The following is a 23,713-nucleotide window of genomic DNA, read 5'->3' as shown; positions in this document are numbered from 1 at the left end:
CCATTATCTTTTGTATGATGTTAAAACTCTTCAGGAAATTAACCTTTTAAAAATCATGTATAGAAATGTTCCAAATTAAAAAATGTAGCAATTTGAAAACATATCCCTCTACAAATACATGAAGAATACAAAATTAACCATAAAAATTACATTTTAGATAAAAGCTGATTTTACCTCATTGCAGGAAAAAATATATGATCAATAACAAGTATAATTTGTTTCAAAAATGAAAAAGAGTAGCAATAGGCCCAGGGACCACATCGCTCACCAGAGTAATATCTTTACCATATTTCCCCCCTTCTAATATCTATTGTGGCTTCACCTTAACACCCCCCCCCCCCTTCTGAACATGATGTTAGAAATTTAGAATCTATACTATCCTATAATGCTTCCAAATACATTTCATCTTTATCTTTTCTGGGCCATTGGTTCATGAGAGGAAGATTTTTAAAGATTTTTCCTGTATACAGGTATTTCTATGTCGAACTTGGATTCCCTATTATGGCCCCACTCTATCACAGGGGTTCATGATTTTGAAAATTAAGAATCTACACTCCCCCAAGAATGCTTCCAAATAAGTTTCAGCTTTTCCAGCCCAGGGGTTCTTAAGAGGAAGATTTTTTGGCAAACCTTTCCTATTTTTGTATTTTCTTAATTATCTCCCCTTGTAAAGGTACTTAACCCTTCATTTTAACAAATTAACCCCCCTTTACCTAAAAATGTGTTGTACCAATTTTTGAAAAAAATTGGCCAAGTGGTTCTTGAGAAAAAGTTGAAAAAGTGAAAAGTTTACTTACAGATGGACAGCTAGACAGACAGATGGATGGACAATAGGTGATCAGAAAAGCTCACTCGAGCTTTCAGCTAAGGTGAGCTAAAAACCATAAGTCTATGAAGAGACTGTAGCTCTATTGGTTTGTACTTTTCACAAAGAAATAGACAAGTCTACCTGTGTGTTTATAGTTATAGTGAAATCAAATAAAAATTGTAGGGGTAGGTTTTTGAAAGAATTTCACTGAAATTTCTATCTTTAGTAACCTTGTCAACACCATTTCTCGAAATCAGAAATCATATTAGATAGAATTATATATCTTAGTGTAGTCTACATGCATTTAAAGTTATACTGAAATCAATCTGAAAGAAACTTCTATTATAGTATCAGTGGAGCAATAGATCATCAAAACAAATAAAGAGAATTATGTATCATAGTGTAGTTTACAAGTGTGCCAAATTACAATAAAATAAGATGAAAACTGAACAGGGAGAAGTTTGAGAATATTTCACAGAAATCTCTATTTTTAGTAACTATGGCATTATGGTTCATTGAATCAAAGACTTAACCATTGAATTATGCATCCAAGTGTAATATACTTTTATGCCAATTTTAATATTGTAGAAGGAATAGGGGATAGCATTCTGAAAAAAAACTGTTTGCAGACAGACAGATGATAGACACCTTACTATTACATAAGTTCTTCTAGTGGCTGACCAGTAGAGCTATAGACAAAAACCATTTCTTTAGTTCTCTTCATTTACTTCTTACTGGAAAAGGGGGTTTACTTTTAAGATTGGATCCCTGCAAATTGGACAACCTAACTTGTTTGCCTCCATTTGTGTGGCACATACCATACAAAAGGTGTGGCCACATAATAGGAAAGCACTTTTGGGTCTGTCCAGGCAAATCCCACAGGTTGTGTTTCTCTCACTCCTTCTGAAGGATATCTGTTTCAAAAAAATGTTATCATACATTTTTCATTTGCATATAAATAATAAAAGTATATATATATATATATATATATATATATATATATATATATATATATATATATATATATATATATATATATATATATAAACTCTGATTTAAGGACTAGGGAGACCAGACCATTATATATGGCTTAAGGAGACAATATACAGATTTTTTAAATTTGCTTTTTTCGAAAAAGAAATACCAGATTAAAGATCTATAGAACACCATTTAGTCGACTCTTGCTTTATTTTTTCATAATAAATGCCTCCTAAAAATATATGAAAAAAATGGTCTCCTTAATATTTTATGTTTCTCTCATATGACTTAAGGAGACCAGTGTATATTTTTTATAAATATAACTTGTGGTTTAAGTAGACCATTTTTCTTTCATAGTAATTTCACTTATTATGCATTAATTAACATATTGTTTCCAACCAGAATAGTTGCGGATGGTCATTAGTCAAGGTCAGCAGAAAGATATTTGTGCTAATGTGACTCAACATGATCAGTACAAAACTTTGAATTAAACTAAAGTCATTGCACAAGTGACTTAAATAGAGATTAGTTGCCCCAGTGGCGCAGTGGTTAGAGTGTCTGCTCTAGAGTAGCGAAGTAAGGAGTTGATCCTTACGTCGCAGGTTCAAATCCCACTGTGGGATGGGGAGACCGGTCCTTCAGATGAGACCATATAAATCGAGGTCCTGTGTCGCAGTAGGTGCTGGCACGAAAAAAATCCCTCGATGCTCAATGGCCGTAGGTGCCGAGTATAGGACAAAATTTGCAGATCTCCACCGGCATGTGGTGGTGTCTCCATATGAGTGAAAAAATCTTGAGAGGAATGTTAAACAACATACAATCAATCAATATATAGAGAGTATAAGCCCAGAGTAGCTTGTTCTGATATCCACATTTAACTCTCAATGCTGTCGCCCACGTGGTGCAGTGGAAAGAGCCTATGCTCTAGAGTCGTGGAGTTAGTTGATCCTTTTGTCACATGTTTGAATCCCACTGTGGGACGTAGAGACTGGTCCTTCATACAAACAGAGGTCCAGTGTCGCAGTAGATGCTGGCATGAAAAAGATCCCTCACTGCCCATTGGCCCTGAGTGCCGAGCATAGGTCATTTGCAGCTCTCCATCGGCAAGTGTTGGCATCTCCATATGAGTGAAAAATTCTCCAGAGGGACGTTAAACAACAAACAAACTCTCAATGCCCAAAACAGTTTAACCTAAAAGTGAATGCAGACACAGATTATTCTTTAGACCAAGTATAGTATACTCCATATTGTTTTGTTGAGGACACAAAGTTCACAGTGGACATCAAGTAGTTTTTCCTGCTATTTATACCCAGCTTCTTTTAAACCATATAGTCACTGAGTGCATTCGCTTTCCAACTAATTGATGAAGTTCTGACCTATGCCTATATTTGTTTAAATTCTTTCTGATTTAAGAATACATTTGACCAGTTGAAACCAAGAGTACATGTACTACATAAAATTTCAAGGTTGTGATTAAGATTCAGTAAAAGTTATGCCCCATCCAGTATAGCAATATGTGGATGCCATGTTCAATATACATATTTGCTATCATTAAACTTGCAGAGACCATGAATCAAAATAATTCAAATGCTTAAAAATCATTTTATTTTTACTGCTAGTCAAAATACAGTCACTCAAGCATATCCTTTGTTAATTTGAAAAAAAATGATAGTTTAACATTTATTATTAATACCATACCAAAGCACAAGATAGTGCACTTCTTACATAATCCAATGATTCATGCTGTGATTTTACCTATTTAGATGTTTCTTATTTACACTTCAGTATACATGATATACCAGTACAATGTGACACTAACCTAGGATCAGTTAAATGGATCATTACTATTCTGTTTTTAAGAAGTTTGCAGGGTAAAAATTATAATAAAATAAAAATGTTGATACATTTATTGATTGCATATGTTAAAAACTTTTATAAAATATCAAACATTGTATCATAACAGCTTTTACAAATTAATTCAATACATTCAAAGGTACGAAAATCAAATTATTTTCATCCACAGTTTTATCATATTCAGTTGAACAACAGCTACATCTATTATATAAAATGTATGGTAGTTGGCACTGATGGTATATATATCCTGAGCAAAGAAAAAACATACCTAATCAAAGAATACAAAGCTCACTCCTATAAATGTTATCTACTAGTAAGGCAAAGTCTCACTCAACAAACACTCTGGTAATGTATATCACCTGGATCCAAAATCTATGCAAGTTGGTCTGGGTTAGATTTAACTGCTCAATAACCCTGAAAATGTATGTTACATCCAGCATCAGAAGCAGGATACATCATCTATGTTTACTGATCACCAAAGAGTACATTGTTACTTTGAATGAACCTTCTCTAAAAAACTGGTCATTAATCCAGAAAATCCAAGTCAAATCAAGGACTGGTACCCTGAAACATTTACATGTACATACATCATCTTTGCAGGTTTGTTCAACATAGAGTTAATAATTACATGAGAATAGGACTGCTCAAAACACTTAATCTTGTGGAGTCCCCCATGTGGCGCAAAGGATAGAGTTTGTAATCTAGAGTCGCGAGTAAGGATTTAATCCTTAAGTCTCAGGTTCAAATCCACTGGGGATGTGGGGACCAGTCCTTCAGATTAGACCATATAAACCGAGGTCCCGCCTAGCAGTTGATGTGGGCACAAAAAAGATCCCTTACTGCTCAAGGCCCTGAGTGCAAAGTATAGGTCAAATTTTGCAGCTCTCCACCAGCAAGTAGTGGCATCTCCATATGGATGAAAAATTCTTGAGAGGGATGTTAAACAACAAACAAACAAAAACAAAAAAACACATGAGGAAAATGTAGATCAGGTCAAGCATCTGAAGTAAATCTGTTAATGTGCTTTAATCCATGCAAGTTTTTCCAGGTAGAGCTTAGGAATGAACCTTGCTCCTTAAATTTTAACTGGGATGACAATGCTAGGTATATAGTAAGAACTCATCTAGACTGTCCAGAAAAGCTAAAAAATATTTAGCAATTTCTTACTTGCATGATTTAAAAAAATCTGCAATCTAACATTATTTCAAAAAAAAATTTCAACACATTTTCTAATTTTCAACAAATTCAATGCACTATGAGACAATTTAACATTTCTTAACCACATACACTGTACTTAAAGTGCAATATACATGCATTATACTGTATGTTAAATCTTTACAGTTTTCTTCAAGAACTCTAATAGTATATGAAATATGAAGATTACCAACAGTGATCAAGCTTTAAAGTCCATTGAAACAATACATAATTAGAGCAGAGCAAACACAGACCTCTAAAAACACCAGGTGCAATGGAGGAGAAAGCATTTCCTGCCATGTGCTCCTTGACATGATTGGGCAAATGGAAAAATCCACAAACAATTCAGTGTAAACAATTTTGATGAAAAACATTAGTCAACATTCAACTTAATGATCGATTGAATTTGCTATAACAATTAATTTACACGTAAGTGTACACACATGTATGCATACTAGATGAATTATTTCACAATATCCAAAATTGGACAATAATAGTTTCTAATCTAGCTAGACAACAGGAAATTTTCATTATTACTTAAATTACATGAAACTATTGAAGTCTATGAGATACAAATTATATCTAAAAATTATACACATTTTAACAAGTGTTTACAGTTTAGTGTATTTATTATACACAAATGATGACTTAGTAATTATGACTTACTAGTAAAGTCCACAGATTGACTTCCAGATTTCAGCTCAAAGGCTTGAAGATTTTTAGTGGCTCTTTCATCATTTTTTTTTCACTGAATATTTTCATTTTTATTTTCAAGACACTGTTTTTGTTGAGGTCTTTTAGCAGTTTGATGCAATCCAAGAACTCCAAGGGCAATTTAAGAACTCCTGAATTTCTTTCTTACCTGGAAAAGATAAAAATTTAAAAGTTTAAAATATATTCAACTTACATGAAGAAAACTAGTAAAACTAGTGATAATGTAATAGACCTTTCAGATGTTCCAAAGCAGCTACATGTATCTAATTAAAAAATATAAAGTTTGAAGTATTTAGAGTCACCTGTATTCTGAACAAGGGATATGTGTATTTGACAGACAAATGAACGAATAGACTGATCACTATAGAGCACCTTAGTCTTTTTTTAATAATCTTTATATTAGTGAAAATCAAATAGGAACTAGAGTGTTTCAAGGAATGTATATGTCACCTGCTAGGTATCGTCATTAAAGAGGTAAATAAATCTAAGAGTGGTCAGCTATTAATTTAATATTAGCATGGAGGTTCATGCATTTGCCTACAAGGAAAAAAAGGATCCAAAAGTATTTAAAAGACTGGGATAGAATCTGGCAATCAAAGAAAATATGGTTCCCCAGTCCTCAAATGAATAATTTAATTGAAATTATGAGGAATAACTATTTATCATTTTATTAATACACATGTAGGTGCTTCCAACAATCCTCGGAGGAAAGGAATTTCAGACTGTCTTTACTTTAATTGTCACTTTGTCAGTCAACACGATTCATTGTGGAATACTGATCCCAATGTATTTTCATAGTATTTAAATATAAGTTTGTGTGGTAACTGAATTTCATACAGTTTCAAAGTATAGTATCATGAGCTCAAAAACATATATAAATGCTAATTATCAAAACCCTGCCTCTCAAAATTCTGGAGATATAAGGTGTGACAGACGGACAGACAGACACCAGGTAAAGTGATCTCTAAGTGTCGTTCTGCTCTGCAGTTGACACAAAAATGAAAGTTATTTAATTTTTGACCATGTATATCACTTCAGTGATGAAAGGAATGCTGAAGTGGTAAGTCTATCCTAATTATTTGAAAATACGGCAACCCCATTGGTCAGAATATAATACATATGCTGTCCAGCCTTAATTTCATTGGCATAAAGCAGCACAAAACACAATTTGATTGGATGGTGCAACTTGTTTTTCTAGGGGGCGCTGTTGCAACCCTGGAAAAGAAAACAGGACTGGGGCTTGCCCCTAGGGGGCACTTACTGACCGGAAGTAAACAAACAACAGAAATAGCAATACACTAGAAAGATGTCCATAGGACATGTATGCCCGCCGTGTGTATAGTAATGCAACATGAAATTTTGTGTTAGTGTATGAAGTTTGATGAGAATATCTTGAAAAGTTTCTTTAAAATTGAAATTGAAATCTAAAAAAAATGGATATAGATGATAAATTCTCACCAAATTATGTATAGATGCATAGCCTTAAAATATCAATATTTTAAATGGTTTTAAAATCATGCAAAATGCAAATTGAAGGAAAGTGAGGTCAAGGTCACAGGAAAGGTCAAAAGTTTTTGAAATAGTTGAATAGGTCTTACTAATTATATATGTATCAGCATATTAAGTTTGAAAAAAATATCTTGAATGATTTCTTTAAAACTGAGCTAGTCACAAGTGTGGCGCCATGGTTAGAGCGTCCGCTCTAGAGTCGCGAAGTAAGGAGTTGATCCTTATGTCGCAGGTTTGAATCCCACTGTGGGACATGCAGACCAGTCCTTCGGATGAGACCTTATAAACCAAGGTCCCGTGTCACAGTAAGTGCTGGCATGAAAAAGACCCCTCACTTCTCAATGGCCATGAGTGCAGAGTATAGGACAGAATTTGCAGCTTTCCACTGGCAAGTGGTGGCGTCTCCATATGAGTGTAAAATTCTCGAGAGGGACTGCAGATTACCTGTAATGATTGACCAAAATCCCTACTAGGCTTTTAACTCTTCATTCTTGACCTGTATTTCGTCAAATAAGATTTTTCCAGTTAATTAAGGTAAAATTACTAATTGTTAAAACTGTAAATGATTTTTTTTTTTTACCTGAGCCAGATTTTTACTTTTCTTAAAAGTGTCTGTATTTGACTGTTGGTTCCACCTATCTCAAGAAAATGATCTGTAACAGTAAATGTTAGAAATCATAATCTGTTATCTATCTACTATAATCATGAGAAAAGGTGTTGAAAATTAACAGATGGAGATAAAATCAGCAGTCATATTAAAGGCTTTTTTCAATAATCAATTTATTAGTGAAAATCATAAAAGTATTAGGCAAAAAGGAAAAATAAATGTTGCCATTAATTAACCTTGCATATCTCTACAATTTTCTGATAAGAAAATTATACCCGATAGATGCAATATAATCACCCTTTGCCTGCCCCTAAATTAAATTATGAAATTTTGAGAGATTTTGATCTAGTAAGCAATTATTTAAAACAAGGTTCTTTTAGAGGTGCCTAGGGTCGAAATTCATAGAAAAAAACCTACAAAAAACGTGAAAACCTATTTCTATCATACTGGTTTATATTCATTACAAATGTCCTCATAGTCAGCATAGCCCAGAACGATAGACCGCAGACTCTCACCATGAACATTTTTAGTGTCCTGGTTTGAAACCATTTGTTGGCACATTTTTATTTTTTCAAACTTTTTACCTGTATAAACACTAAAGAACGAGTGCACTTATGGGCCCTGGTAAAATGTGAAAAAAAGAAGAATTAAATTAAGCATAATTTTCCATCTCAGATCATTAATTGATATCTAAACCATAAGATTCAACAAATTTTATCGCTGAAATTCATGAATATACAAAGAGCAAAGCCATACAATGTGGTAGGGGTCAGCCGACATTCGTGATTTTCTATAGTAAATCGAGGACGGTCATTCATTTCAAAGCTTTTGTTTATTGTCAGCCTAACATTGTACAAACTTGTGCGATTGACAAAAAATGCATTATACATTTAATATAAAACTTGTGTGAAAGTAGGAAATTTGTACATGATTAGGCTTGTACTTAAAATATTAAAAATGTATGAAAAGTTCAATGTTTTTCCTATAACAAGCAAGAGCTATTTACCTGTATGACCTATGTTGAACCCACCCGTGGAATAAATTATTTAAAATACTGGTAGTCACGTGAGTTCTACCCAGGTAAACATTCCTCAAAGATGCTCACTGTAAAACATAACCACGTTTTGTATCATTATATCGAAGTCAAGCCGCATAGAGAAGTTTGTATGTATTCGGTTTTAGGAACACGGACGGGATGGTTAGGAGAGTTTAGTGTCGTTAAAATGTCATCATAAATAAAAGTGTCAAACATTTTTAACATTCATGCAAGACAATGGTACTGGTATTGAAAGCCACCTAAATACACTTTTTTTCATTTTAAAATTTAAAGGAACTAATAATGTTAATACTTATTGTATTATTTTAAATGCAAGCATGCAAATTTCTTAGTTTGATCACTATGGATACAGGTATCTATACAACTTCATTTGATTTTTTTCTCGGGTAAAATAGCACAAGAAGTATCATTCGGCAAACGCGCCTGTCAATGATCCACCATCAGATTGTTCAAGTGTCTGATTTAAATGTCTCCTCCCCTTGATTTAAATAAACGAAACTCAAAATAGGTTCGGTACGACTTTTCCGGATTTGGGGTATCTATAGGCATTTAAAAAACTTCATTTGTTTCAAATCCATGCTGATTTAGGTGATGTTTTAATGTGATTTTAATTAGAAATGTCCACTTGTGTTTAACTATTACCAAAAGAGAACAATTTGGAAATACATTCTAAAGTAATATGGCACTGAAAAAGGGCCCATTAAGCATTGCTTAAGTGCACTTGTCCTTTGATTTTTTAATACAGGCTTTTGCATTTTACTTAATATATTTTCTTCCTTAAATGCATGTTTGGTGTTGATATAAAAGACATCTATGGAAATGCAGATCATAAATTCTCTTTAACTAAACGCAATCAACCGGAACTAAACCTCATTGTAAGCACACTTTGTTCGAGGACATGAATCATTCACTTTGTGTTACTCGATACTGCAGGTGTCATGAAAAAAAATCATGCCGAGCAATAATTGCTGTGTTTGCCTTTCAAGAACATAATGACGTGTAATAGTACTGTTGTGCCAGTGGGAGAGATACTGTTCTATGCAGAGTAGATGCAGTTCATTCCTCGGGAAAAATGTGTGCATTGGCGATATGTTATGCTAAAAATGCATGAGGGTTTTCAGATTAGAAAAGAATGTGGTAAGGTGAGTTAAGGTTTTATGTCCCATTGCCATTACTCAGTCAGACATCAAGAATGACCCTCAAACAAAGGATGTATCATTCTGTAAATACTGAGGTAGGATCACATGAACACACAGTTGAGTAGAATGAAATATATCGAGATAACAATCAGTATTCAAGCTCAAAAGCCCATCAAAAAATACAAAATAGGAGCAGAGCAAATACGGACCTCCAAAACATCAGAGGTGGGATCAGGTGCCATGGAGGAGTGAGCATCCCCTGCAGACCAGTCACACCCGCTGTGTGCTCCTTGTCACAACTGGGAAACAATAGAAAAATTCATACACAATTCAGTGTGTAAATAATGGCCTAACAATAAGTATGAAAAACGTCAGTCAGCATTTTACTTAATGATAAATTGTATTTGCTGACAAGGTCATTGTATCGACCACAGAACTTACAAAATGATGACTTTAAACAAGACTGCTGATATTCTTGTTTCAGCAATTTGTTTGTCAATAACTTACCTCCTTTTTAAAAATTGTTCATACATAGAGTATGCTCTTGCGTATCGAATCAACTGAGAGATATAAACCCCGTATGCAGGTGATGAAGGTATATTACTGAATAAGTAAGGGAAGTTGAGGATTGAAAAGTTAAAGTCATCAAGTTTATCATAAAGCTTGGTTATTAGATTACCATTAATATAGAACTAAAGCAATACATGAGAAACAAGAAACTACACATATGTGACCTAAAGTCAGTGACCGGAACATATATCGGTAAGCTTTTTCTAAAGACTGAAACCAATATTGGTCCTATAGATCATCTCATATTTTTAACTAGAAGTGTTCCTTTGATATACTATATTTTACTTAATTTCTATAGACTTACTATACCCTGAAAAAAAAAGAAAACAGGAACTACCTGTTTAAATGACCCCGACCACCGAGGTTAATCTAAAGTTTGTCCCTGCCTACCTGAAAAACAGACTGCCTCGGGCAGTCAGTAATTTCCAACTCTGGTTATGAGATGCTAAATGTTTAATATCTACAATTAAATGCTTATATTTACATTTTTAAATTCATGATAGATTGAGAAAGTTGATAAAATCATTTCTATATTAAGTCTGTATACTGTATAGGGGGAAAATAACTCGCGGTGTTTATATTCGCTATATTCACGGTGTGAATAAATCCGTGAATTCAAGAAACAGTGAGTAAGTTTTCAATAACCTACATGTTATATTTGGAAATTTGAGAATAGACCATGATAGGTAAATATACGTGCAGTGCATGGTCATTTCAGTAATTACAAATCGTACTTGTCATTCAATTATTTTAATTATCACACTTGACATTAATTTAGATCACCCAGCAGATAATAACCTGTATTTGTAAAAAAAAAAAAAAAACTGTTTTAATAGCCAACGCTACATGTTTCATCAATCAAAACACTAAGGGTCATGGGTTTTGAATACCCGTATGTAACTATGTTACGACGTGTATTTGTTACCTGCATTATCATGTTTTTATCGACATTTTGGTTTTAAAAAATCATTCAAATAACTATCGAACTTGCTGATGTATATATAAATCTACCCTGTTGTTCGTGAAGTGAATACATAACACTGATTAATGCCTTCTAGCTATGCTATGGATTAAACGGATATAGACATTGAAGGGAGGTACATGTAACCTTAGTTATATATCAATTCCGCGAATTCAACAAACCGCGATCGTGTCAGAGGAGAGAAAAACATGAAAATTACAACCCCTGAAATTAATCCCCTATACAGTACTTCAACCGAGAAATTAGTTGAAACTGGTTCCAGAAAAGAAGCTGAAAATGTTCAATAGTTTACAGACAATACTTGACACATGATGACTGAACAAGAACAGATAGCAATAAGTAATTTAAATGACTCAGGTGAATTATAACCTGTTCAATCTTAGATCCATCTTTTTTCTAATACGAGGGTTGATCCAAAAGTTCATGGAATTTAATTATTTCTAAAATTTTATTGTGATTTGATGAAAGCAAACAATAGGCATATTTATAATATAGAGTCATTATGCAACAATACTGGAAAATTTCACCACGTTCCAATTACAAATAAGGTCACATGTCTATTGAGCTTTCTGAACACTGATAGTTGTAAAATCCGGGGGAGACTTCGACGTAACGTCAAGTTAAGTATGTCATGTCATGTTATAGGAGCATCTCACCCTCATGTTCAATTCAACTAAGTAATTCTACAGAATATTCTGCCTTTTTCTCCTTTTTTCTCTCAAGAAAAGCCTGGGTATCCACCAATCGACTTATCTTTATATTACACTCATATTTCAAAAATACTCCCCATCTTTCCATATGATGTTCCAATTTCAGTAGCAAAGTCAAGCACAGTACGTCAGCGGTCAACATTCATCAATGCTTAATTTGTCTACGAGAAAAACAGACCCTCCAAAAGCAGCCACACCTTTAATCAACCTCCATGGAAGTTCTATTGTTCTTAAATTTCTCACGCCACTGGAAAATCAGTTGCTAAATGCATTTTTCTCCAGCCTGTATCAGTAGTATACCCCTTTAAGTCAGAGTGTTCCTAAGATTTTAACAAAACTTATAACTTGACTGAAATGTGACGTTCTCTAACAATTAAAAGATGAACAAGAAATCATCAACTAATAATCTAAATATCAAGTTAAATCAGTAAAACTCTCACAGACAGGTATATTAGTGGTCAAGCAATCGTAATAATGACAAAATTCTTATTTTATTTGCCACTTAGCGCAGGTTTTTTCTTATATCACGTATTAAGAATTAAAATGATAATGAACGAGTAAATGTCTCCCATGCATTTTAAAACATCCTTTGCGATGGCAACTGCATAGAGTTACTATCATTAATATTTAAAATATTTTTTTATTAAAAAAATTCAACAAGTGTCTATATTCTTATTTGTAATTTTCAACCACTTTCACTAATAAATTAATAAAATAAGAAGAAATTCTATGAACTTTCGGATCAATCCTTGTACATGTCAGTCATTAAATTTATATAATATACAGTATGCATAAGGGAGACCAAATGTATTATTACTGCATTAACCCTTTAACTACCAGAGATTTTGCATTTTTTTCTGCAAAACTGCCTAAAAATTTCAAATTGAAATTTTAACATTTTCTAGTCACTTTTACATAGAGCAACCTATACATTTTCTGAAAGGTAAAATCTTAAACTATTTAATTATGCAGAGTAAGATGACGTCGTGGTTGCCATGGCAACGAATGAGACCCATAATTGCCAAAATATGTGTTTTTCTCCCCTTTTACATCACAGAAATACAAACAAATTTACAAATAATGTTTCCATAACAGAGGATTTAGTGATACTATTAAAACAAAGCATGCAAACAATTAGTTTTTAGTTATACTGGTCAATTTTATTTGATAGAAAGAGTTTATACAATTACACAATGTCCGTCATCCGTAAGACTTTGGCTTTACAGCTGTCTGATTGTCGTAATTATAAGCAATTTACAAATAGCTTTCCCTCCAACAGTTTTTATCTGACTTCAATAAAATTTGGTACACTTTCAGAGTGTACTAAGATACACAATTCTTTATTTTAGTTTTTTTATTTCAATGAACAGTGTTGCCATGGTTACAAAATAGCAATTTCGAGAATGGGACTTCCTAACAAAACACGGGTATACAATGTTCAGCAATTTTAAAATCGCTTTCCCTCTTACAGTTTTTGCCTGACTTCAATAAAATTTGGTACACATGTAAAGAACCCTAAGACACAAAATTCAATATTTTAGTATTTTTATTTCAATGAACAGTGTTGCCATGGTTACAAAAATAGCAATTTTTAGAAGGGCACTTTCTATCAAAACATGGGTATACTATATTCAATGCCATGGTACACATTAAAATTACTAAGGATGTCAACGAATATTCGAACATTCGAATATTCATTCGATGAGTTGATATTAGAATATGAATTTAAGATTCGAATATTCGATGTTTTTCAGATTTTATAAAAAGAAGTACTGTGATTAATAAATTTTTGATTAGAACAGTGATGGAATTATCCCTGTTTAATTTACTAGCGATCAATTTCGATCGCCTGATTTCTTTCACTACTTTCTTATCTTATAGATCTACTAAATTACATGTATTTTGTTTTGAGTAAGGTGTTAAAGAATTGTACAAAAATGCTTTATGTATAATACAAAATGTACTTTCATAGTTTTTATTAGTTAGATATGATCGGATCTAGAATAGAGGACAACAAAATGAATCTTAGGATGTCTCAAAGGCGTGAAGAGTATAAATTAATTGATCATTGAATGAATGTCCGATAGAATTAGTCTGTAATTAATATTGTAAAGGGCTTAATTTCAGAATAAATTTGTTAATTACTTGATTATCTCGGGTTGTAGATAATCCAGAATTTTATATTCACTATCGGGAAATTAGTTAATTACCTAGGAAAATTGTCTATGGAAATATTTGTTTACATTGTATCAAAGATTACAATCATATCTCTTACTAGGCAGATAATTGTAATTTATTACACGTATTGAAATCTGAACAGTATACCGTTACGACTATCTTGCCTTTGGTAAGACGACTGGTTCCTCCGTTGGAGCTACTATAAATTCACATGTTTCATTTGTTAAAATTATACTTTTCTACATTTATAAATCATTTATTTATTTCAAACATTGACAAATATCAAATGGAATTTCTTATTGTACACCTACAAAAGGCTTCATACAATTTTACTTCCAATATAAGTATACCTACTCTAAACCTTTCATGAGAGTAGGATTTTACTTATTTTATCGAATATTCGAATATATTCGAATACTTTCATTGAATATTCGAATATGAATTATTAACAAAATTGACATCCCTAAAAATTACAAATATCAACGTTACAAAAATTGACATATATTAAACGTTGGTCGAAGGGAGAGGAGGAGGGATATTGCTGAACATTGTCTCTAATTTCTTTGTTAAATGTTGATTTGATGTCCGCGGAATCATGCGAGAAAATATCTTTTTTTTCTTTTTGGAAAACCCATGTGTTCTAGAAGAAACAATATGAATGCCCAGTCGTTTTTGACATCAAATGCCCCCCCCCCCCTTCCATTTACTTTCAGTAGAGTTTTTTATCACTGAATAAAATTACTTGCCTAGTTCCAGAGACCTGCATCTGAGAATTCACAACACCCTGATTTGTACTCGGACATACAATATCACTAGTTCATCATTAAGTTTTAAAAGAAGGCCATGGGGAGAGTATGGCAAAGAACTACGCACACTAACTCTCGATTCCAGCCTATATTTTACACCCCTTTGTTCAATAAAAATGACAATTTTGCCATTAATTTTTTTTTCATATTGCAAACAAGATTAAATTATATTACTGTCATATTGTAATTTTTGAATTTACCAAATGGAAGTAGATACAAAATTACAATATTACAACTTGTCATATTGTAATTTTTAGCTCACCTGAGCCAAAGGCTCAAGTGAGCTTCTTTGATCAAAGAGTGTCCGGCGTCCGTCTGTCGTCTTTAGCCCGTAAACTTTTCACATTTTCGACTTCTTCTCAAGAACCACTGGGCCAATTTCAACCAAACTTGCCACAAAGCATTATTGGGTGAATGTAAGTTTGTTCACAGGAAGTGCCGCGCCCTCTTTCAAGAGGAGATAATTAAGAATTCGTGAAAATTTGGTGGCTTCTTTTAAATATCTTCTTATCAAGAACAACTGGGCAAGAAAAGATGAAACTTCATGACATATTGTAGATTCAAATTTTTCATATCATGACCCCCGGAGGTAGGGCAGGGCCGCAAGAGGGTGTCGAAGTTTTACATAGGAATAAATAGGAAATGTCTTTAAAAATCTTCTTCTGTAGAACAGCAAAGCCATGATTAGTCATATTATAATAGAAGTATCCTCAGGTAGTGTAGATTCAAGTTTGTTCCAATCTTGACCCCTGGGAGTAGGGCAGGGCCACAACAGGGGGTCGAAGTTCACCATAGGAATATATTGGAAATATCTTTAAAAATCTTCTTCTCAAGAACAGCTTAGCCATTATTAGTCATATTAATATAGAAGTATCCTCAAGTAGTGTAGATTCTAATTTGTTTAAATCAAGAACCCCACGGATAGGGCAGGGCCACAACAGTGGGTCAGAGTTTTACATAGGAATATATAGGTATAATGGTTAAGGGGCATTCGAGTAAAATGCATTGAAGACCTTAAATAATGGAATGACCTGGCAACCCTTGGAATGGACTAGCCAAACCAAAGGGTATATAAGCCAAAGCTTTGGGAAAGTCAGGCATTCAGAAGTTAGCAGAATAAGTTGGATGCTGAATCAGCAATAAAGAAGTTAAGGTATTCCATCCCTAATAGCAAAAGATTCAATGAAATTTAATACACGATAACATTTATTACTATTAGCATGTAAGGGTGGGATGTGTCCTAATTTATGACCTTGAATTTTGGTAAAGGTATTCTCCATCTGTTTTTATTTGAAAAATTCAATTATAAAAAAATTATCTGATTAAAAAAATCGTTTTTAATTGTCATTCTATTTCTAATGTTTTAAGCATCTTTCCACCACAGTATTTATTAATATTCTTTTTATTTGAATATTTATTTTCAAAAGAAAAATCGCTTGTCTCCTTAGACTTCAATGCAATCTTTGTTAATTAATTACTGCTTAGTTAATTACATTTTAAATCTTTTTCTCAAGAACCACTTATTATTAGTCATATTTATATAGAAACAACCTTAGGTATTGTAGAATCAAGTTTGTTCAAATCATGGGGGCACAACAGAGGGTCAATTAAGTTTTGCATAAGAAAAAATATAGGAATCGTCTTGAAAAAATCTGCTCAAGAACAGCAAAGCCATGATTAGTCATATTATTATAGAAGCATCCTTTGGTCGTGTAGATTCAAATTTGTTCAAATTTAGGGTGGGTAGTGTGGGGCCACAATGAGAGATCAGAGTTTTACATAGGAAAACATGGGATTAATTGATTGTATGTTGTTTTACGTTCCGTACAAGAATTTTTCTCTCATATAGAGACTTCACCATATACCGGTGAAGGGCTTCAAATTTAGACCTTTACTCGGCACTCAGGGCCATTGAGCAGTGAGGGATCTTTATCGTGCCAACGCCTACCGTGACACCGGGACCTCGGTCATTAAGGTCTCATCTGAAGGACCCGCAACTTTCCCTTCAAAGTGCCGAGCCCTTGGTGAAGGAACAGTTGCTACCAATTTTTTTTTTTTATCGAATTAGGTCAGTCGCGGCCGGGGCTCGAACCCCTTACCTTCAGATCACGGAGCCAGAGCTCTACAGAATGAGCTATCATGACGGTGGAAAACATAGGAAAAAATCTTGAAAATTTTTCTGTTTAAGAACAGCAAAGCCATGATTAGTGATATTGATATGGAAGCATACTGAGGTAGTTTAAATTAAAGTTTGCTCCCCCCCTCCCCCTTCAATACTGAAATGATTACTGCTTCTTCCTAGCCAATGAGCTGAGGTGAGCGATGTGGCCCAGCCTCTTTTATTTTAAAATAAAACTCAGTTTTTAAAAATACTCATAGACATGGATAAATGATCCTTCATTTTTTCCATATGTTTAACTCATGTAATTTATCTGTAAACATACCCCCCCCCCCCACCCCCACCCTCGGGAACAACAAGAGCTTTGGTATGAATTTGTTAAATAATAATTCAAAATTGCTGTAAAAAGGAAAGGGGGATGTTTTAAAAAATATTTTTCGTTGATTTCTATAGTGAAAAACACAAGTTTTTCCAAATTTATAGAGCGTAGGCATAGTTTCCGAATACTTCTGATTGTACTTTCATTAACATTTCTCCACAGCTTTTAGAAAATAGTAAAATGGCGGTTTTAATATTCAAAAGTGCATTTTGCTATTTTCGCGCGATGTTCTGGCAAATATTTTACATACTTGCTACGTTTTATTTTTGCTGTAGCAGTAGATCAACTTTTCAGTTTCTTCAATACACATATTGTAATCCTGGCTAATCTGCAAAGGATTAGGCAATGAGGGAGAATTTGTTAGTTTATCCCAAGTTTTCCATTTTTTTATGCCAACCAATGTACTTCTACTTTATAAACAGCCGGAGTCCGAGCAAAAACAGGGCGACATCTACAAAAAACCAATTAAAAGCGCCCATTCCTAGGTATGCAGAATGATGCAGAGTTAACTGCGGCTGACAGCTAATATTTACTCGCATTGAGTCATGTTTTATTTCCGGTTATTAAGTATGCGTAAACTCTAGATGCTTAAGTTGAATAAAAAATATGACAAAATAGAATAAAAAACTGATATATAATCTTGTTGTCATAAATTATTTCATATTGTTCATAAAATCAATTATCCAGTTTGATACAGACTTGTTCTAAACTCTGTGAAGACTGAAAAATGAATTTAACACGAACAAAGAAAGTGAGTTTCCTGTTTGTTTATTCAGAAATTATTTCTATTAATATAGCAATCTGATTAAAATCAGCTGCTTGTTTGGCTACGTTTACGACGTAGTACTTTTGATATATTTTTTTCATTGTGACAGTTTTTTTTCATCTTTTAATCATTAAAAAAGGATAGCTATCTATCCTGTCGCTTTAATTAAAATGCACTTTTCCTTTCAAAGTACACCAAGTACTAAAAAAAAAGATTTTTTTTTTCATTTTTCAATAATAAATCTTAAGATTACGAAAATGGTAAGGATAATATTTAATTATTTGATTAATTATTTCTACTACATGTAGGACTGACACGAAATTCGACAGTGATTTCTGCAATGGGTGCACACAATCGGTGTGTTGGGTGAAAGACTATTACTACATGTATATAATATATCTCCCAGAGCTATGGAAAATTCCTTTTGTTACATGTTTATGGCTCAAAAAGTGTCGTACATTAACTCTTCTTGACTAATTCATTTTTAAAAAAATAAATCTGTTCCATATATCAAAAGAGCCAGTTTGTTTTACACTGAACTCATGAACGATTTCACTGTGCATGCAAAACGTCAAATGACGTCATAGTGCATTTTGTGTGTTTTACTCGTAAAAGCACCAATATTCAACGACAAATATCTCTGTAATGGATTCATGTACCTTATAATGTCCGGAATAAAAAATATAGGGCATATTCCCAGCTTTCAGGTTATAGTATTAATTTTTTATTTTATTATGGTTGTAATTTAGATAAAGCCAACAGAAGATAGCACAAAATCAGTCATTTATGTGTACTTTTATCAACTTCCTGCAATGATATGCAATATTCAATTCAAGTTTATGATAATTTCTCAACATCGCACAGAAAAATTTTGAGTAGTAAAAATGTTTAGTTTCTAGTTTCAGAAAATATCAATTGTTTTGTTGTAACCCGAATATTTAGAAAACGCCAACAGTTAAATATCTGTGATGCTGAAAATGCGTCCAAATGCGACTCTGGGGGTTAAAAGGTTAAGGAGACCAACCACTATCCATATGTAAATCAGTATTCAACCACTTTCACTAATAAAAAAATAAAATATGAAGAAATTCTATGAGCATTTGGATCAACCCTCGTACATGTCAGTCATTAAATTTATATAATATACAGTATGCATAAGGGAGACCAAATGTATTATTACTGCATTAAGGAGACCAACCACTATCCATATGTAAATCAGTATTCAACCACTTTCACTAATAAAAAAATAAAATATGAAGAAATTCTATGAGCATTTGGATCAACCCTCGTACATGTCAGTCATTAAATTTATATAATATACAGTATGCATAAGGGAGACCAAATGTATTATTACTGCATTAAGGAGACCAACTACTCTCCACAGTCATGTAAATCAGTATTCAACCGCTTTCACTAATAAATAAAAAAAAATATGAAGAAATTAGTGATGAGACATCAGTTAATTTTCATAATCGATCATTGGTTGGAATCAGTTACTGCTTCTGATGCGATTTCACCGATTATAATCGGATTTCTTCATAGTTTTGTATACAAAAAGCAGACTATAACAATAATTTCATTTATTTCTTTAACATGAATATATAAAATACATAATATATTATTTTTCTTTGTTGTTTTGCTTCTTTTACACTTTCTAGACCTAAAAATATTTACAGTGGACACCCAACATGGCTGCCTAGCGGCAGAAAATGAACTTCAAAAAGTTGTGGGGGGAATTGATCACTCTATATTTAAGGTAAATAGTGACTAAGTTGCATATTTTATATCTCAAATAAAAGATACAATTAATATTTTCTGAATAAAAAGAATCAGCTGATTGATCAAACCAAAGAGCAAACACAGATTTGGCAGAAAAAAAAAATTCACCCGGGGGTAAATTGAATGGGTCGGTCGGGTTATTACAGGAAACAAAAATAATTTTTTTTAGGCCCTATATATGCATCTTCGGTTCTTAATCACCTCTGCTTCGTGCTAGTTGGCTAGTATCAGATGCAGATGCCATTTTCTTTCTTTAAGAAGAAATAAATTTTAAACCAGAAATGGATAATTCCGGAATGTATTGTATTAGAAGTATGTTTCCGATGATCGATTATGAAAAACTATAATCGATCATCGGAATCGGTAGCATTTTTTTGTCGACAATCGATGTTTTCTGATTATCGGTACAACACTAGAAGAAATTCCACAAACTTTTGGATCAACCCTCGTACATGTCAGTCATTAAATTTATATAATATACAGTATGCATAAGGGAGACCAAATGTATTATTACTGCATTAAGAAGACCAACTACTATCCACATGTAAATCAGTATTCAACCACTTTCACTAATAAATGAAAAAAAATATGAAGAAATTCCATGAACTTTTGGATCAACCCTCGTACATGTCAGTCATTAAATTTATATAATATACAGTATGCATAAGGGAGACCAAATGTATTATTACTGCATTAAGGAGACCAACTACTCTCCACATGTAAATCAGTATTCAAAACTTGAGATTTTAATACCATAATAATTTACATGTTTAGTTACATGAACTAAATCTATTTACCTTTGTCATAACGCAAGAACTGTTTTACATTCAGCCAACTTTAACATTACACATGCATACAGTGTATGCCATGCATTAGGAAGACCAGATGCATTATTTCAACATTAAAGAAACCAACTACAATGGAACAATTAGACAGTATTCCAAAATGTTCATTCCAATACCATAGTAATTTCCCTTAATTTGTTTGTATTTAGATGACTTAAATCAATTTATCTCAGCCAGAATTGGAACAAAAAACTAATCATAAAAGTGGCCAAACACATGAACAGACAGATGGACATGATGATTCCTATGCTTATATACACCCAAAGTTGCCAAAGTAGAGCAGATGCAGTGGTTAGAGCGTCTACTCTAGAGTCGCGGAGAAAGAAGCTGATCCTTACATCGCGAGTTTGAATCCCACTGTGGGACGTGGAGACCCGTTCTTCAGATGAGACAGAGGTATTAACCGAGGTCCCATGTCACAGTAGGTGCTGGCGCGATAAAGATCCCTCAATGCTCAATGGCCGTAAGTGCTGAGTATTAGACAAAAATTTGCAGCTCTCCACCGACAAGTGGTGGCGTCTCCATATGAGTGAAAAATTCTCAAGAGGGACGTTAAACAACAAACACTATACACCCAAAACTTTGTTTGCAGAAGATTTTGTGATACATGCTTTACAAGTATACATATTGTTCATAAGGGAATAAAAATGCTATAATATATCATTAAGGAAAGCAAATGAAATTAAATGTGCACTTCTAATTGAACTAAACAAAATTACCCTTTGTCAGAATGTAGATTTATAAACAGGAAGGCTGTTTTTCTTCATTTTTTCCATGTCAGATTCAGACTGTTCTTGAAAAAATTCTGGCATACACCCTGTAAAAGTGAACAGTGCAGATAATAAAGAGCTTCTAAATAAACGTTTACTGCATAATATTTAAATGATCCACTTAAAAGGGATAACAAATGCATTTAACTCCATCAAGGAGACCAACTGATATCCATATATATATAAATCAGTACATGTATTTTAATTGTGATATTTTAATATCCTAGTAATTTACATGTTTAGTTTCATGAAATAAATCTATTTACCTTTGTCCAATGACCAATGAGCACAAGCACTGATTTTTCCTCTTCTTTCTTAACGGAATCACCAGGGCCAGTCTGCGGTCCATATGATTCTGGCATATGTACACTCTGTAAAATGCATATTTGTACCATGTACAGGCATGTGAACAATATTTCTATACTACATACATGTACATGCATCATTAAACTTAATAATCTTTTTTTTCCAAAATTCATTATTCATAGTGTTTTGCTGTTAGCAAAATTCAACAAAAACTATACCGTATATATACTTGCCTATAAGGTTGTCCACCTATAAGTCAGTTGTATTTTTTGAGGTTATTTTGGAGGGATTTGCTATTGACCCGCTTATACATTGGTACAACTTTTTGCCAGAATCAATTGACAATTTCAAATCAATGCTCTGATGTTTTAACCTGGTTTCAAAATACTAATCTTTTTATGACTCACCTATAAGCTGGACATAGAGTATATACAGTACCTGCATTATACATGCATTAGGAAGACCAAATGAATTATTGCAATATTAAAGAGACCATTGTGGCAAATGAAATCAATGTATGAATTGTATTCAAAAACTACGGGTGTACTAATTTGTCTGAAGTATATCATGATATAATGTGATACACAGACTTTAACAGGATATGTACATATACCCACATGCCTAAATGTAACAACAGGAATTATCATTCTACAATAATTTATTGAAATTGCCAATATGAATAAACGAAAGCAAACTTTGTTTCGATTGTATGAACTTTAAGTTTTCTTTTTACACCATGGTCAGATAATCTAACTATCCCCCCTGGTTGGCTACCGGGTCCTTCGTTAGACTGCCTTATCGGACATGATATTTACTGAAGATTTGATTTTTGGTACTGACTTTTATACTCAAAATAATGTCTTTAATTGTTTAATTTCTTGAGTTCAATATCACTTTGATGTGTTCAGTGTTTACTTTGATATGTAATGATGTGTATAAGCATGTATTTTCGATAATTTAAATTTCTTGTACAGTAATCGTCCCCAAGCCGCTGTTTCATTATCGTGTCATAGTATCTCTGAGAATGCATTTTATTAACACCTCCAAATCACCTGGCTTGCGTAATTAAATTTAAGTACCAAAAACAACAGCTTGGGACTAATAAGGTGTGATAATCAGCAATGGTCTCATGAAGCCTGTGCTAGACCTAACGGAAATGTCAACAGACCGTAAAATTAGCATAATGGGATTATTGTGTACTAAGGTGTGAATTCAGCAGAGCAAGAATTTGTTGGACTTCGAGATAACGCATGTGTTTATAGCACTTGGGACCGTAAATCTACTTCGAGATAAGCAAGGTATATGAGATTTCCGTGTTCGAGATACCGGGGTTTTTTAAAATCATAAATATAATAAAAACGGCCGGGACCGTTGATTCACTTCGAGATATCCGTGGTATTCGACATACCGGTGTTCGAGATACCGAAGTTTACCTGTATATCGATACATATCTAGATTAATGAATATATCGTATCAAAAACAAGAGGCCCATGGGCCACACGCTCACCTGAGCACATTGGCTAGGAAAAAGCACAAATCACTTCAGTATTGAAAAGTTTAAAGGGGAGGGGGCTTGGATTTTGAACTACCTGAGGATGCTTCCATATCAATATAACAAATGGCTTTACTGTTCTTGAGCAGAA

At 33.3% G+C, this 23,713-nt stretch overlaps 1 long non-coding RNA gene across 3 annotated transcripts in view; it reads right to left on the bottom strand.

The window, feature by feature from the left end:
- Positions 1-3,792: 3,792 nt before the first annotated feature.
- LOC133198815 (uncharacterized) overlaps positions 3,793-23,713 on the bottom strand; it is a 25,260-nt gene continuing 5,339 nt past the window's right edge. Inside the window, exons 3-6 of one of the 3 annotated variants that reach the window (XR_009722601.1) lie at positions 22,031-22,135; positions 21,714-21,811; positions 7,638-7,710; positions 3,793-5,696 (exon numbers count right to left, since the gene is read on the bottom strand). This is a non-coding gene — a long non-coding RNA (uncharacterized LOC133198815). Of the gene's footprint in view, positions 5,697-7,637; positions 7,711-8,657; positions 8,769-21,713; positions 21,812-22,030; positions 22,136-23,713 lie in introns of those variants that run through there. The other 2 variants (XR_009722600.1, XR_009722602.1) reach the window with 2 other exon arrangements.

The sequence above is a fragment of the Saccostrea echinata genome, unplaced genomic scaffold, assembly GCF_033153115.1.
Source record: "Saccostrea echinata isolate AGI-Se365-2 ecotype Australia unplaced genomic scaffold, CSIRO_AGI_Sech_v1 ptg000033l, whole genome shotgun sequence".
NCBI classification, from domain to species: domain Eukaryota; kingdom Metazoa; phylum Mollusca; class Bivalvia; order Ostreida; family Ostreidae; genus Saccostrea; species Saccostrea echinata.
The sequence above is the reverse complement of the archived record's forward strand: the minus strand, read 5'-3'. Positions and strand labels throughout refer to the sequence as shown.